Source organism: Cervus elaphus, chromosome 33, assembly GCF_910594005.1.
Source record: "Cervus elaphus chromosome 33, mCerEla1.1, whole genome shotgun sequence".
In the NCBI taxonomy this organism is placed as follows: domain Eukaryota; kingdom Metazoa; phylum Chordata; class Mammalia; order Artiodactyla; family Cervidae; genus Cervus; species Cervus elaphus.
The window spans coordinates 17848170-17860262 of NC_057847.1; positions in this window are offsets into that span (position 1 = coordinate 17848170).

The following is a 12093-nucleotide window of genomic DNA, read 5'->3' on the forward strand; positions in this document are numbered from 1 at the left end:
ACCCAGAGGAATCGGGTGGAGAGGGAGGGGGGAGGGGGGATCGGGATGGGGAATACGTGTTTATTGTCTAGAGGATTTTGAATCAATTAAAAGCTCTGAAGTCAGGGAAGCAATTACTGAATCTATTGAAATTAAATTTGTCATACAAGTCATTGCCCAGTTGTGATGTCAGGTAATAGATTACATTTGTTCACATTTCTTTACTTTATATGAGTGTTACAAAACAGATAGCATTGATAAGGTTTTATGGATTATTTAACATTTCAGGTCTTTCTCTATTTATACTTTTGAAACCTTGAAATCCTAACAGGGTATCTATGACATTATCCACAGTTTTTGCAAGGAATTCCTTTCAGATTTTATGATGAAATGTAGCTAATGGGTGGAGCATTTATTTTGGCAAATTTCACCCTGAAACCAAATTTTTCTATGGGATGGTAGAAAGAAGAAATTTCTGAGGCAGCTATCCAATATTGAAAGATGATGCCTTGGAAGTTAATAATACTGGCATGAACAAAAATAATGATAATACTATCAATCATTTATTGAGGAGTTACTTTGTGTTGGGCACTGTGCTGAGTGCTGTACATGCCTTATTTCTTTAGGATAACACTATGACTTAAATGGTAATTATATTTCCACTTTATAGATTAAGATTCTGGAACTCTGAGAAAAAAGTTAAATAATTTGCCAAAGTTCACATGAGTGGAAGTGATGGAATAGGAATTTAAATGTAGGTCTGCTTAATTCCAGAGCCCACGCTTTTAAGCACCTATCTAGATATATCATCCTTGGAGATGCAAGCCTAGACCAGGAGATGACTTGGCAAGGATATGCTAGAAAGGCTTCCAATATCAGCTGGATGGTTGAACCAAGTGAATTAAAACTTTCAAACCCTGAGAATCTGTGATTCTATGTTTATATCACTAAGAAATGTATTTTTATGTACCTTTAAACTTCAGAAGAAGAATCGTGACTAGAGTTTCATCAAAGATGGATTTAAAATCAGTTTTAATTTGAAACACTAAAAAGGAATATGAAATAGTTTAGAAAATTTGGTTCCAAAACAAATGTTCGCTTCAAATTGTGAGTTAAATTTAGTCAAAGAAAAATGGTGCAATGCCTTTGAAAGATGCCTTGTTTCAGGCCCTTGTATCTCATCTAAATATTGAAGTTCCTTCTTCACTGGTCTCCCTGCCTGAGACTAATTTCAATGCACCATTTACCCTATTCATGTCAATCACCACAGAAAGTCCCAGATTTCCTGGTCAATCCATCTTCAGCAAAATCCTGGTATTATTGACTCCTTGAATGGTCCCTTTACCTTCTTGCTCCGGTGGAAATCGGCCTTTTTACAAGAGCAGTGCTTTCCTGTAGCCTTCTTAGGTTATGGCTGCTTTGTATTCTACAGTTCTTATACAGGTTCACCTGAAGAAGGGAACAGACATTCTCTTTGTCCCTAGCTGCTGTTTTCACATCATTCTTTTCCCATCCTCTCTAAAGCTCTGAACTCCATACCGAATTGCCTACTGTTGCCGTTATTAACTAATTCACAGGGTACCCCCAATCCTGTATTCTCTATGATTTTGGTTTGTGGCTCAAAATCCACTTTCCTTAACATTGTGACTTTATAGGTAAAGATGAAGATCAATATAATTGGCATCCCACTTCTTTGATCTTCTCTTCTCCAATGATCTATCGTCCATACTACTTCAGTCACCAACAGCCACTGTCTAACTCCCTTCTCCCTCTTACCACACTTGGTGTTTTCTTTCCTTCTCTCCCCTCCATCCCTAGCTGCAACTGTGTTATTTTTTACCTTATAAAAGACTATATGATTTAATTTATTCTGTTTAATTCTGCTTTTGTTTTCCCCCATATTGACTGTAAATACCTCAAGACCAGAGATTTTTTTTTTTTTAATTGATTGCAGGAAGTATTGGCTAGTTATTTTTCAAATCTTTCTTCCTGGCACACAGGTAGACTGTATTTCCCAGTTACCTTTGTGATTTGTTTCGGCTAAGGAAATGTGAATGAAGTGATACCTCCACGTTCTCTCTCTTCCTCCATCGGCTCTATGAATACAGAGAATGCAATCTATGACTGATGCTGTCTTTATGGTAGTGGAGCCACAAGACAATAACAACCTGGGTTCCTGAATCACCTCCTGATGGCAGCTCAGCAAACATACTCACTGATCTTTTTACCTGACACAGAAGTCGAGTTCTATTGGATTAAGCCTTGAGAATGATTGAGTTGTTTGTTATGGCAGTTAGCTATTCTGAATTACACAGTGTTATATCTCAAGCACCCGGATTGTGACTGAAGCATGATAATTGTTCATAACAGATTCATTTCTCCTTTACACTTCAATATGATGGAATTAAAGATCATAAAATAGCTAGCACTTGCTTAGCTAGAATTTCAAAACTAGTCATATACGAAGGCTAGCACAGCTTGGCTCAATTGCCCTGAACTTTGATGAGCTATGTCTAGAAAATAGTAGCCCAGGGCATGATTTCCCTGGAAAATCAGGTTTTACTCTAGCTGTAACAAAATAGAATGGAAATGCTAGTGAAATACTTTTGTGAATTAATCTATTCCAAACTAACTTATTTATTTCTTTTTTCTTAGTGTTTAATACCTTTGTTTAGTGCTCAGGACATTTTTGATGTACTTGGAAAGACCAATTAACTGATTATCTACCATTTTCACATTTACTTTATTTATAGTAACAGTTTTCTAGTATGCCGAACATAGTTGATGCCCTATTTTAATGCCAATCTTATGATTTTCTTAGATATCTGAGCTTAGGAATATACTGCTTCTTTTCTAGGAATTGCCAAGATTTACCAAACATTTACCAAAAATATTTCTCTTCTTATTCATAAACGGATAAAAAATTTGATGATGTTGAATGACAATGAATATATAAGTAAAAAAGTTGCCAGGGAAAAGTTAACTACTACATAAAGATAATACCTAAATTCAGAATAATAAGGCTTTCTACCTGATTTCATGTGTATATCAACTTGCCTTAACCAAATGTTATTATTTGCACAAACAAAATTATATATCACAGACAACACAAACCATTTAATAACCCTGGCCATAAGTGGCATGAACACACACACACACAAACAAACCAAGAAACATTTCACTGAAAGAACCCTAATAACTTGGGAATTAAAGGAAAGTAATATATGTTAGGAATACTATTGTTGCTTCTTTTTTCTGTATTACTTCTATTTAATTTCAAATATTAATAGAGTTTCTTAGTTTTGCCCTTACCTATAGTGAGTGACTTGAAGCAATAATAAAATCTAGACTGAAAAGGCATTTGTTTTTATATTTAAGTACACAATTTGATCATATTTACAGACATTTGCCAGAGATCTGCAAATCGTATTTTGATTTCCTAATTCACTCTTTTCTTCTGCCACATGCTATATATTCATGTATAATACAATCCTCTGTTGCTGATTACATTACCATTAATTCATGACTTAACATATGATTTTAAATAGCCTGTGTTCTTTCAAAAGTATTGGCTTTATGTCTTTTGAGATTATTAGTCAGTTTGTCACTCAGTCTGTCTGACTCTTTGCAACCCAATGGACTGCAGCATGCCAGGCTTCCCTGTCTATCACCAACTCCTGTAGCTTGCTCAAATTCATGTCCATCGAGTTGATGATGCCATTCAACCATCTCATCCTCTGTCATCCCTTTTTCCTCCTGCCTTCAATCTTTCCCAGCATCAAAGTCTTTTCCAGTGAGTCAGTTTTTCGCATCAGGTGGCCAAAGTACTAGAGCTTCAGCTTCAGCATCAGGCCTTCCAATGAATATTTAGGACTGATTTCCTTTAGGGTTGACTGGTTTGACCTTCTTGCAGTCCAAGGGACTCTCAAGAGTCTCCTCCAACACCACAGTTCAAAAGCATCAATTCTCCCATGCTCAGCTTTCTTTATGGTCCAACTCTCACATCCACACATGACTACTGGAAAAACCATAGCTTTGACTATACAGACCTTTGTTGGCCAAGTAATGTCTCTGCTTTTTAATTATTATTATTAAATTATTAGTAATGCTTGTAATTTAAAGAAGCAAAATATAAATGAATAGAAACATAGCTCTGGTTTGCAAGTTAAAGTAGAGACTATCTCATAAAAACCTTCAACAGGAATTGACTGTGTCTGGTGTTATAATTTTTTCAAGATTTTTCTTGAAAAGGCTATTCAGATATATTTCTAATGCTTTTTGAAACATTTCCCCCCACCCAGAAGAATATGTTTCTCAAGGTATTATGAAACACTGATGACTTAAGGATTCAAAATTTCTATAATCCAAAGTGTATTACATTTGAGAACTTCAAAGTGGCTTATAAATGATAATTTGTTTTAAAATGTGTACTAGTATACAATTATCTTCACTCTGTATTATAAGCTGGACTTAAAAATATTTAATATGTCTCTTGTTAGTCTTGTAAATTGTGATTTTAGGAAATGTTTTTTAGTTGGCTATCCCATGGAACATTCCTCCATTGCAGTAGAAGTCTCCAAACATTTACAGAACATGTACTGGTCAGTTTTTCCATTGTGGAGTTGCTATTTGACCTTAGCATGACCTATATGAGGGAACCCAGAACCACAAGTGGAATCTGTTTCCAAGTGGGAAAAATATCTTATAGTAGTGTGCATGAACTAGGAAACTACCAAAGAGTCCTAAGCTACCCCAGATGGGAGTTTAGTCATTGAAAGAAAGAATTTCGTCCACAAAGGTAGAAATCTTTAATTTGGGGGAAAGTGCCCTAACACTCATTAAAAAAAAATTCCTTAAAAATGCAAAGAGAAGCAGCATCTGCCTCTTTGTTCTGTGTGTGCTTTTGAATAAACTCCCCAGTGTATCTTTGACCTCAGCACAGTTTATTAAGAGCAGTTGGCAGGCACAGATTTGGGCCCACATTTTCCTAATCTGCCTTCCAAATTCCTTCTTTCATTTTACTTGGTTGTATCCTGTGCACTTCAACTTGGCATTTCAGCATTTGTCACTGATCCTATTTTAAAAATCTAGCTTGCCGTTGTTTTGGCTCAGGTACTTTAAAAACAAAAATTGAAAAGCAACCAACTATTTAGGAGGTCTTGGGAAAGAAGGCAGGCCAGCAGCTATTTCCTGTTAGTAAGAGTTGAATGTGTAACATAGGATTTCTTCAGGCTCTGTCTCATCTTCTGTCCACAATTTCTCTTTTGAAGTCTAAGAAAATATCATATCAACTGAGTTAAGATGAGAATAAAAGCAAATTCCCCTTCCAAATTTCAGGGAAGTTCTTTGGGAAAAACACAAGGTTATGAAAGGAGTTATGTTTATTTTAAATTTGAGATAAGAATTAAATGGAAGAGAAGTCTGATCCTAGGAGAAACTGTGATATTTGCTTTAGGGTGAGCCATTTCCAGAAAGGAGATCCAACTAGTCCGTCCTAAAGGAGATCAGTTCTGGGTGTTCACTGGAAGGACAATACTGAAGCTGAAACACCAACACTTTGGCCACCTCATGCGAAGAGTTGACTCATTGGGAAAGGTCCTGATGCTGGGATGCTGGGAGGGATTGGGGGCAGGAGGAGAAGGGGACAAAAGAGGATGAGATGGCTGGATGGCTTGATAGACATGGGTTTGGGTAGACTCCGGGAATTGGTGATGGACAGGGAGGCCTGGCGTGCTGCAATTCATGGGGTCGCAAGCAATCGGACACGACTGAGTGACTGAACTGAACTGACTGAACTGAAGCCATTTCCAATTCCAGGGAGGTGTGGTGTGCTTCATTCCATGGGTCACAAAGAATCGGACATGACTTGGTGACTGAACAGCAACAACTCTTAGTCTCCATTTACCAGATCCTCAGATAAGCAGGGTGACCATCTACAGCCTTGATGTACTCCTTTCCTGATTTGGAACCAGTCTGTTATTTCATGTCCAGTTCTAACTGTTGCTTCCTGACCTGCATACAGATTTCTCAAGAGGGAGGTCAGGTGGTCTGCTATGCCAATTTCTTTAAGAATTTTCCACAGTTTCCTGTGATCCACACAGTCAAAGGCTTTGGCATAGTCAATAAAGCAGAAATAGATGTTTTTTCTGGAACTCTCTTGCTTTTTCGATGATCCAGCAGATGTTGGCAATTTGATCTCTGGTTCCTCCGCCTTTTCTAAAACCAGCTTGAGCATCTGGAAGTTCACGGTTCACATATTGCTGAAGCTCGGCTTGGAGAATTTTGAGCATTACCTTACTAGTGTGCGAGATGAGTGCAATTGTGCGGTAGTTTGAGCATTCTTCCAGATGTTCAAGCTGGTTTTAGAAAAGGCAGAGGAACCAGAGATCAAACCAACATCCGCTGGATCATAGAAAAAGCAAGAGAGTTCCAGAAAAACATCTATTTCTCCTTTATTGACTATGCCAAAGCCTTTGACTGTATTGGTCACAATAAACTGTGGAAAATTTTAAAGAGATGGGAATACCAGACCATCTGACCTGTCTCTTGAAAAACCTGTATGCAGGTCAGGAAGCAACAGTTAGAACTGGCCACGGAACAACAGACTGGTTCTAAACAGGAAAAGGAGTATGTCAAGGCTGTATATTGTCACCCTGCTTATTTAACTTCTATGCAGAGTACATCATGAGAAACGCTGGGCTGGAAGAAGCACAGGCTGGAATCAAGATTGCCAGGAGAAATATCAATAACCTCAGATATGCAGATGACACCACCTTTATGGCAGAAAGTAAAGAGGAACTAAAGAGCCTCTTGATGAAAGTGAAAGAAGAGAGTGAAAAAGTTGGCTTAAAGCTCAACATTCAGAAAACTAAGATCATGGCATCCAGTCCCATCACTTCATGGGAAATAGATGGGGAAACAGTGGAAACAGTGACAGACTTTATTTTCTTGGGCTCCAAAATCACCTCAGATGGTGACTGCAGCCATGAAATTAAAAGACGCTTCCTCCTTGGAAGGAAAGTTATCACCAATCTAGAGAGCATATTAAAAAGCAGAGACATTACTTTGCCAACAAAGGTCCATCTAGTCAAGGCTATGGTTTTTCCAGTGGTCATGTATGGATGTGAGAGTTGGACTGTGAAGAAAGCTGAGCCCCGAAGAATTGATGTTTTTGAACTGTGGTGTTGGAGAAGACTCTTGAGAGTCCGTTGGACTGCAAGGAGATCCAACCAGTTCATCCTAAAGGAGATCAGTCCTGGGTGTTCATTGGAAGGACTGATGCTGAAGCTGAAACTCCAATCCTTTGGCCACCTTGTGAAGAGTTGACTCATTGGAAAAGACCCTATTGCTGGGAAGGATTAGGGGCAGGAGGAGAAGGGGACAACAGAGGATGAGATGGCTGGATGGCATCACCGACTCGACAGACATGGGTTTGAGTAGAATCCGGGAATTGGTGATGGACAGGGAGGCCTGGCATGCTGCAATTCATGGGGTCTCAAGGAGTCGGACACAACTGTGTGACTGAACTGAACTGAACTTGAGCATTCTTTCGCATTGCCTTTCTTTGGGATTGGAATGAAAACTGACCTTTTCCAGTCCTGTGGCCACCGCTGAGTTTTCCAAATTTGCTGACATATTGAGTGCAGCACTTTCACAGCATCATCTTTTAGGGTTTAAAATAGCACAACTGGAATTCCATAACCTCCACTAACTTTGTTCATAGTCATGCCTTCTAAGGCCCACTTGACTTTACATTCCAGGATGTCTGGCTCTAGGTGAGTTTGAGTGATCACACCATCGTGATTATCTGGGTTGTGAAGATATTTTTTGAACAGTTCTTCTGTGTATTCCTGCCACCTCTTCTTAATATCTTCTGCTTCTGTTAGGTCTCTACCATTTCTGTCCTTTATTAAGCCCATCTTTGCATGAAATGATCCCTTGATATCTCTAATTTTCTTGAAGAGATCTCTAGTCTTTCCCATTCTCTTGTTTTCCTCTATTTCTTTGCATTGATCGCTGAGGAAGGCTTTCTTATCTCTCCTTGCTATTCTTTGGAACTCTGCATTCAAATGGGAATATCTTTCCTTTTCTCCTTTGCTTTTTGCTTCTCTTCTTTTCACAGCTATTTGTAAGGCCTCCTGAGTTTTGCCATTTTGCTTTTTTGTATTTCTTTTTCTTGGGGATGGTCTTGATTCCTGTCTCCTGTACAATGTCATGAACCTCCATCCATAGTTCATCAGGCACTCTCTCTATCAGAGCTAGTCCCTTAAATCTATTTCTCACTTCCACTGTATAGTCATAAGGGATTTGATTTAGGTCATACCTGAATGGTCTAGTGGTTTTCCCCACTTTCTTCAATTTAAGTCTGGATTTTGCAATAAGGAGTTCATGATCTGAGCCACAGTCAGCTCCCGGTCTTGTTTTTGCTGACTGTATAGAGCTTCTCCATCTTCTCCATATACAAGGGTATATATTGTCACTCTGATTATTTAACTTATATGCAGAGTACATCATGAGAAATGCTGGGCTGGAGGAAGCACAAGCTGGAATCAAGATTGCCGGGAGAAATATCAATAACCTCAGATATACAGATGACACCACTCTTATGGGAGAAAGTGAGGAAGAACTAAAGAGCCTCTTGATGAAAGTGAAAGAAGAGAGTGAAAAAGTTGGCTTAAAGCTCGACATTCAGAAAACTAAGATCATGGCATCCAGTCCCATCACTTCATGGGAAATAGATGGGGAAATAGTGGAAACAGTGTCAGACTTTATTTTTGGGGGCTCCTAAATCACTGCAGATGGTGATTGCAGCCATGAAATTAAAAGACGCTTACTCCTTCGAAAGAAAGTTATGACCAACCTAGATAGCATATTAAAAAGCAGAGACATTACTTTGCCAACAAATGTCCATCTAGTCAAGGCTATGGTTTTTCCAGTGGTCATGTATGGATGTGAGAGTTGGACTGTAAAGAAAGCTGAGCCCCGAAGAATTGATGTTTTTGAACTGTGGTGTTGGAGAAGACTCTTGAGAGTCCGTTGGACTGCAAGGAGATCCAACCAGTTCATCCTAAAGGAGATCATTCTTGGGTGTTCATTGGAAGGACTGATGCTGAAGCTGAAATTCCAATACTTTGGCCACCTAATGAGAAGAGCTGACTCATTTGAAAAGACCCTGATGTTGGGAAAGATTGAGGGCAGGAGAAGAAGGGCACAGCAGAGGATGAGATGGTTGGATGGCATCACTGACTCAATGGCCTTGGTTTTGGTGGACTCTGGGAGTTGGTGATGGACAGGGAGCATGGCGTGCTGCAGTTCATGGGGTCGCAGAGTCAGACATGACTGAGTGACTGAACTGAACTGAACTGATCCTCAGATACTGCTATGATAAGCACTGTTATTTAACTTTCTTGAAGGTTCTTCTTCTTCAAAACTTACTTATCCTATGTACTAACCTCTCAGAGAATTAGAATTCAATAATTGATCAATTAATTAATGCAAAATGTTAAAAAGTAACTCTTAAATGCACTGGCTTTTACTTTTAAGTAAGCAGCACTGATGCACTTTATCCTAATCATAGAAATTTTTAGATCTGTAATAGGTCATTTCTGAGTGTCATTTTGGTCAGCGTGAGTCTTCAGTAGCTGCCAAATCTCATTATATAGGCAACAACATCCTTGATCTCTTACATGCGAATGAATGTAGACCTATATTTTTTTAGGATGTTTGTCCATGCATCCTTCCTATGCAATCTAAAGAGTTTGACAAGTGTCTCTATGAATTACGTGTTTTACTTAGCCCTTTCTGGTGTTATTGGTAAAGGAGGCCTGGCTTCTTTTTCTGGTTCTTCTCAGGGAGACAAATGTGGAGAGAATCAAGAAGATATAGATAATATAGGCAGAAAAGCAAAGCTAGTTACTGCAATTATAAAGTGTTGAAACAATATTACATACACAGCATTTTAAGAGACATTCTCCCAACTGAAATGAGAAGAAGGAGAAGGGATTGGGAATGAGAAAGAATATATATCAAACAAACCCACCTCTACTGCATTTTTTTCCCTTAGGCTGACCTTGATTTCTTGCCACCAGAGCAGGTTCCTCAGATGTTTAATTTTCTGAGCTAGCAGTATGTCCCCAAGCTCATGTTTTAATGAATATTGTACACAACACTTTTTCTTATGACTTAAACTCATCTAGACTCAAGGATCTACGTTTGGACAGTAGAAAGAAGCATAAACAATAAAATGAAGCATCACTCTTCCTATAGAAGAGAAAATCCTTAAAAGTGGACTATAAACAGGGGAGAGAAATGAGACGACTGTGTTGTGCTTCAGTTCTTTTTTGTTTACTTCTGTCAGGGATAGTCTAGCTGCCACTCTGAGCAATTTGCTCTGCTTTAATTTTGTCAGTTTCTATTCATCACCTAGCCTTGGGCTTTAATTATGGCCAAGTAATTGCTTCTCACCTCTAATCTCCATTTGGAGATGTTTTATATGTTGATAGCCCTATAACTTTAAGCAAGTCACCAATTTTTAATAAGGTTAGGGTTCTTTTTATTTTCTGCCTTTTATGATTAGGAGATCCTTACTGAAGAACACAGAGACCACTGTTAAGTAATTTATACCAGAGGCACCCAATATCATGACAGAATTCAGGATGTGGTGGGAGACTGGCAGGTGCGGAAGGAGACAGAGAGGAGTAGTTGGCAGGACCTGTGTGTATCATCTTCTTAGTTTAGAAGCCCATATGGTGCTTCATAATGCTTTGCTCAATTGCCTTATAGGTTTAGTCTAAATTCTATTAAAAATAAACTCTAATAGGAAGAACATTTCAGATAAATTATAAATCTCATAATCTACAAGAAATTTTAAGTAAGAGTGTTCTAAATTTAATATAGACTAACCTTGAAAGATAAGACATTTACTTTTTTCATGAAAAAATATACTTATTTCTGAAAGGTTTTTCTGCTATTTAAAAATTACATGTAATTTTTTAATTAGACTTAGTCTATTTTTTAAAAATAGACTTAAAATAAGGTTAAGTGCAATTTTAATGTCATGAACAAAATAAAACAAAACAAGACATAACAAATAACCCCCCCCAAATTCTCCCACACTCTACTGTCCATCACGGAGTCATGCTCTGTTCCTCTCATACCCTGATGGATAAAGATGTAAATTGTAATTTTGAACACTGGGGATGAAGTGCCCCAGAGAAGTCACAGTCCTTGACCTTTAGAATCTTGTCACTTAGTTTGTCTGATTAGATACAGCTATAAGAGCAGGTTGTAGTGGTCACAACAATAGTCAGCAACTTCTTAGGGACTAATCTTACAGTTGACAGTGTGCTGCTTGGAATTAGTCATACCAACCTGTAAGTTCTATTGATTTTTTAGGACATATTTTGGAAAACATAAATAAATATAATTAGAATATTGATATTTTTACATCTGAGCTGTTTACACCATCAACATTTCATACACAGTCAGTTACAAAGAGTATTTGGTGGTCTTCAATATTTGCCTTGACTGTGTCAGTGTCAGAGGTTCACCCTGTCCTCTGATGGTTATACTTCCTACTGCCCAATGCTTCCTGGATTTATAACAATAAAACAGAGCAGCTGACTTGGGTAGACTTATTTAGAGCACACTCACAAAACAGAGACTCCTACAAATGCCAAAGAGAAAGAGAGATATGGAAGTAATGAACATCAATGATAATTTTGATAAATGTACTCACCCTCTGATCTGCTTTATCATTGTCCTGTAAGTTCTGGCTTTTGAAGCTGGAGACATATGCTTATTTTCATTAGCATGATTTCTCCCTAAAAGACAAATATATGGGTTTGGCAGAGAATTCTAAACAAATGCGAAAACTGAGAAACATCCAAGTTGTTATCTTGACAACTGGCTTTTATGCACTAGTTGGACATCTTTAAGAACTCAGATTTATCATCAATTGACATAAATATATGGTGTAGAAATTCTAAAGATATGCCATGGAACCAAGAGATTTCTATTCCCAAAATGGGTATTACTATTTTATTATTTTTAATTAATATTTATTGGAGTATTGTTGCTTTACAATGTTGTATACATTTCTGCGTACAGCAAAGT